Source organism: Thermobia domestica, chromosome 1, assembly GCF_964235325.1.
Source record: "Thermobia domestica chromosome 1, izTheDome1.hap1.1, whole genome shotgun sequence".
In the NCBI taxonomy this organism is placed as follows: Eukaryota; Metazoa; Arthropoda; class Insecta; order Zygentoma; family Lepismatidae; genus Thermobia; species Thermobia domestica.
Window position 1 is genome coordinate 95722119 of NC_137454.1, and position 5911 is coordinate 95728029.

Genomic DNA, 5911 nt, shown 5'->3' on the forward strand with positions numbered 1-5911 from the left:
CTAGAAAGGGAAAAATGGTGGAAATTTCAATTATTAAAATGAGATATCCATATCTCGGAATCTTTAAGGTGAGAGACATGCAATTAGGTAATTAATTAAACTTTTCATCTTAAATAATTGAGCACGTTTCTGTGTTTTTGCTATTAGAAATAGATAAAATTATTAATAATAATAATAATAATAATAATAATAATAATAATAATAATAATAATAATAATAATATGCTTAAAACCATTACCATTACCTAAAAACTTGAAATCTGCTCCAAGCTAACAAATCAATGTCTCATAAAATTACCATCGAAACTTATTTTATGTTATCCTTATTTTTTTTTTAAAGTTGGCACAGACTTCAGTTTATAATATATATATATATATATATATATATATATATATATATATATATATATATATATATATATATATATATATATATATATATGATAGTATTGTTGATATATGAGATTGTTCTAATTCTAGGTTCTAATTTGGGGGGTGTATAGCGAGAGACACAATAATTAAATCTCATAAATTAACTTAAAAAGAGTTTTAATAGAGTTAATTTTGAATGCAAATTTATGTGTCTGTGAATGAATTGTCTTATGCACTTGGAAAGCCTAACACGAACAGATTTCTCTGACAAATACCTGGGAAGTTCTGATGAGGATGAAAATTCCAATTCCATGCTTTTGATCACTGCTCAGCTCCGACCCTGATATAGTTTTTGTTGGTGGTGTATTATTACCTCGAAGACAGAGTACTGGTAACTAGTAGTTCTTTACCAGTCATATAATGGTTATGACTCACTGTTTCGGCGGTGTTAAACTTGAAAGAAGTTGAGAACTTTTCGTTATATCCGTGATGATGATGGATAGATGGACAGAGTGTCTGAGTACCGCTGTGCTGAACTTACTCCATAAACTTCCTAAACTGCATGAAGTCCAAGATGAACTGCCTCTTTCTTGAAATTACCAAATATTTTATATCAGGATCTTTTCTGAGGTTGATAATCAGAAAGCTCGTGGACGTGACGTAAAGCAACGTGCAGTAATAAAAGTATTCCAAGTCCGGGTTCCAGAAGTTCCAGTACAAATTTCGGAATTTAGAAAGAAAGAAGTATGTCTGTGCCAGCTTTTCGTAATGAGTTTAATTATGTATGTAAAGCTGTCATGAGCGTATAAGACAAATTCACAAGCATGATTGTATAGTAGAATTTACATAGTGATCTAATTCTTCAGATACAATTGTTTACAAATGAACTTATTTCTGTATTTTCTTATTTCATAAACTAAAAATGAAAATTTAGTTTAACTTGAAAATAAAATCTAAGATCGGTACTACCACAGTATTGAATTGTTTTCTGTTTTTAACCTCATTATCGTTATTATTATTATTTGCGCTTTTCTTGAAGTCAGATAATATAATTTTTTAGTTTTTATTTTGCAATTTTTAGTGTGTTTTTGAAGTTGGTTAGATTTACTTTAAACTTGTTTACTTTCTGCAGTTTTTCGGTACCTTATAGTTTAGTTAGATACATAAAGCACACTAATAACTAAGTAAAGATAGAATTACAATATGGATCGGCCTACGATGTGTGAATTTATATGTGTATAAGTCAGTCCACACATTACGGAATTATACATGAACATACACAAGATATTACCAGCTGTTGAGGAGTTTCATGGTAAAGTTCCAAAGATTGTCATCAGACCCTGATAAAATTTAAGTAGAACCTGCGAGAAAGTATGTTTTTAATTAAACAACTAAAGAAGGGTAATCAACATCAGTACAAATATCTTGAAGTTATTTGTGAACATGTACACAATAAAGTCGGCTAATTACGATTCATACTGTCAGCTATTGAGGAGATTCGTGATCTAGTTTTGAAGGGTGTCTTTCCCTTCTGCCTGAAGGCCCTACAGCACTTTATAGAAAATATTTTATATGATCTTATTTTAGGCAGAACGGATATTACCGTTCTGTCTAATTCCCATTCTATCTAATCTTTCGAAATGGGGAATTCTGTGCAGGATTTTTGTAGGGAATTTTTCTTTAGCAATTCTAACAGATTCTGTAAGAAGAATAACTATTTCTTCAAGTTTCATCATAAATTTTAGATATTATTCTACTTGTTCTTCTCGGAAAAATAACTCGCTCGGAAAATAACTCGGAGTCATTCCCCCTCCCCCAAAAAAAATAAAAAAAATTAAAAAAATAAAAAAAATCAACACCAAGGTAAAATATGTGCCTCTATGTCAATGACATACAGACTCGTGCCCAGAAATTTTTGTTGGGGGGATTCCAACTTTTGGGGTGGGTATCCAATGCTATAAGGCAATACTTCTATGTAGTGTTGAACGGGTATTATTCTGTACCTGATAAGTAATTGTAAAATACTTCCACCTATATTTTCAGGAAAACATTATAGAACTAGATTGCTTTTATAAGTAAAAGAGTACAGATGAAGTGTAAAATCAAATGTAAATGCTACATGAATCATTTCTCTCTTAAACAAGTATAGTTTTATTAAGAAAATGTACAAACCTATGTTTTTGGGAGGTAGTCCGGACCCAGTAGACTCCCCTGCTGTGTGTGCGCCGTGGTGACGTACACAGAGTTTCATGACGAGATTACAAGTTCATATCGTTTCATGATTTTTGATTACATGCTTTAATGTAAATGTTCATTTTCTCGTATGTTTGGTTGAAAGGGAGATTAAAACCTTTTGCATGCGCCACTGCTTGATAAATATTTAATTCATCAACGACAATTAGACACGCTGTAACATTCTACGAATGACAGAGTGATAGTGAATCATCTTTATTTGAAATCGACATCAACATAAGACTGCCTAGTGTGATCTGAAACCACTGTCAGGTGTGTGAAGCTCATACAATACCACCATGAACATATCTTAGGGATATATTAAGATATGAGAAATCCATAGATGTATTTTTTTTTTTTTTTTTTTTTAAATTGAAGACTTAAGCCTTAGACTGATTCTTTCCATAAGAGTGGAGATTGTCAAATACACTTTGAGATTCCCATGTATACGGAATAAGAAGCATTAAAAACAACATATTGAGACATATACAAACTTCAAAAGTTTTATAAACAAAAAGAGCGAAAGCAGGCTTGGTTTGTAAATGAGTATTTGTAAGACGTAGAAAATAGAAATTGAGTTGTAAAACTTGTTTGCACATCTGTCTTCTTTCTTTTCCCTCCAGTTAACTCTGAAATATTGCATTTCTGTATTTGTAATTATAACATAGTTAATCCTGCATTGTTTTAAAAAATGAAATCTCAAGGAAAACAATATAGAGATTAATTACCTATTCGGAAGATGCATTCTCAACTTGCAATGAAAAGAAAAGTTTGGCACGCGTTAACAGATTATTGTTGACCACACCCGGAAGGATTTCTCATAGGTTGTAGAACAGTGAAGGCCAAGGTTACTGATACGATATGGTAGCATATAAAAGGAGTGAAAAGCTGCTGCATTTTAAGCTGAACTACACTCGACAGTCATCAGCCGTCATCTAACAGTCAACATGAAGTTCTTCGTAAGTAATCTCGAAACTTATTCATGGCTTTTAACACACTTGAACGTACTTTCAACTACCGTACATAGGTTTCTTTGAAGGAACTGAAGTACAGCTAATATTTAATAGTTATAGAATTACTAGACACAGACCTTCAGGTATAGACAGTAAACTGATCACCGCAATTGTGGTAGGTACAGTCCGCAGCAAAAAACCTGCAACATGAGCATGCAAGTTTATTGTGAAACGACGAAGTCTTTTGCTCCAAAATAAGTGTGCAGGAGAGGACGCCGAAGCTTCTTGTGGTGCGATTCGTGCCACTTAGACGTTATGTTGATTCCCTTGGCTGTTAGGCGTAGTTTCACAATAAACTTACATGCTCATGTTGCAGTTTTTTTTTTTTTTTTTGCTGCGAACTGTACCAGGTTTACTATTTAACTACGATTTTGACCGTTTCTGATTTTGAAAACACTCCTGCGTAGATTATAAATCATTACTCGGCATTTTGTATATCACATAGTCATTAACAAATCATAATTATATAATAACTTTTTAAGGAAGTAAGTAAAAATTTGTTGTGACCCTTATTGAAACGTTTGCGTAGCGAGCGAAGCAATCAAGAAAAATTTTAACAAATCTATTTCTTTGTAAACCGACAAAAATATTGATTTGATAGGGCGCCGGTACTATTTTTCTTCTTGCTCGTTCGGCATTCTGTTATTATCAGAGCCCGGGGAGACCGCCCTGCTCGCTCCCCCATATCTACGGCTCTACTGTTTACCGAACAACATTATCATAGGTATTATAAATATAAATAAATCTTCTTCTATCTTTGACTTCTATATAAATTCTTCAGTTTTGTAAAGAGCTGTAACGTGTTAGAAGAGTTTTACTAAATTACATCTCTCTCTGAATTGCAAAATTAAAACTTACTTAGACTACAAAATTAAATTCAACTTTCTTTTACCCATAAAAATAATTTTACATCACGATAATTCAAATATTCATATTTATTAAACCAGGGCGCAAAATTTCAATGCACTCACCAATCCAAATATAATGGTCGCCAGTATCTCTCACGTACAAATTATGAGGTCCTTCCTCCTCCCCCACGGCCTTTGGTTGGACAAAGAAAGAAATTACATCAGGGCATAACATTTCAAAAAACAGACAATTAGATTCAGGATAATCAATTTTGAGTTGGTGTAACGTTTTCTCTCTGTACTGAAGTACCAGTTGTCGATTGCAGTTTTCGGATCAAAGTCCTTACGTGAAGAGCATGATGAAAATTGCCAGCAAATCATCCAATATGTCAGTCTTCAGTGAATTCCTGTAGGCAGTCTTAACTCTGTTGGGACTGCTGAAGCCTCTCTCACATGAATCAGTACCGGTACTTACGGTAAACATGCACAAAATGTGACAATGGAAGCAAATTTGGGAATCTCGTAAGGCAGGAATCCAGGAAGCAAACAATTTCGAAATTTTGCGCCCTGAATTAAACATCCTTGTTAGCTAATTTGATGCAAAAGTATCAAATTTAAATGTTTAAAAACTTAAATTAATAACATTTTAATAAATAGGTATATCAAAAATGTGTTTACATTTAAATAATTATGTTATCCTCTAAAGGATCCGCTTTTGCTATAATCTGACTTATTTTATTTTTGATTATATTCATAGCTCAGAAATGTTTTACCAAAATTTATGAGTTTCCAAATTAAAATTCCACTGTTCTTAACAATTTTTAACGTTTTCTTTTTCAGGCCATCCTGCTCTTGGCTCTTTTCGCCGTTGTAGCTGTTTCTGCTCAGAAACCAGCCCCTAAGGAAGGTCTCCAGGGAGCTGAACAGTTCTACTATGGCGCTTATGGTGCTTATGGTGCTTACCCATCTCTTGGCTACTATGGCTACTACGGACGTTAGAAGACATGTGATTGATGTCTCCAGTTCAATGCTTCATTTATGACGACCATAATTTATGAATCTGGATTGTGATTTTTATTCACCACGTTGGTGAATTGTTGTTTTCTGAAAATCTTTGGCAGCGACACACTTCTCTTCTAAATAAATTATTTTAAAATAAGTTTTATTGTGTTTGTATTTTCTCTCTCTCTTGAGTAATTATTGAAATGGTAACGACTTTCTTTTGTCTCTGAAAGAATAGCTTATTCTGAACTTTACTTTCAGGTAAAAGAAACAATATTTTAAAACCTTTGAGTTGTTGAATTGATTTTGAGTTTAACGTTTCTTTCAGCAGGGAGGCTATATGAGACGGGACCTACTGGTTAATATTGAATCCGAACCACATTAGCTCCCACCGGGAATCGAACCCGGAACACCCATGCCAAAGGAGATTTTAAAACTTATTACT

General features: G+C 33.1%; 1 long non-coding RNA gene across 1 annotated transcript; it reads left to right on the forward strand.

Annotated features, from left to right (window-relative positions):
• The first annotated feature begins 3419 nt into the window (after positions 1-3419).
• Positions 3420-5623, forward strand: LOC145666349 (uncharacterized). Its single transcript, XR_014127723.1, has 2 exons — positions 3420-3562; positions 5305-5623. It is a non-coding gene; the product is annotated as an uncharacterized LOC145666349 (long non-coding RNA).
• Positions 5624-5911: the final 288 nt, after the last annotated feature.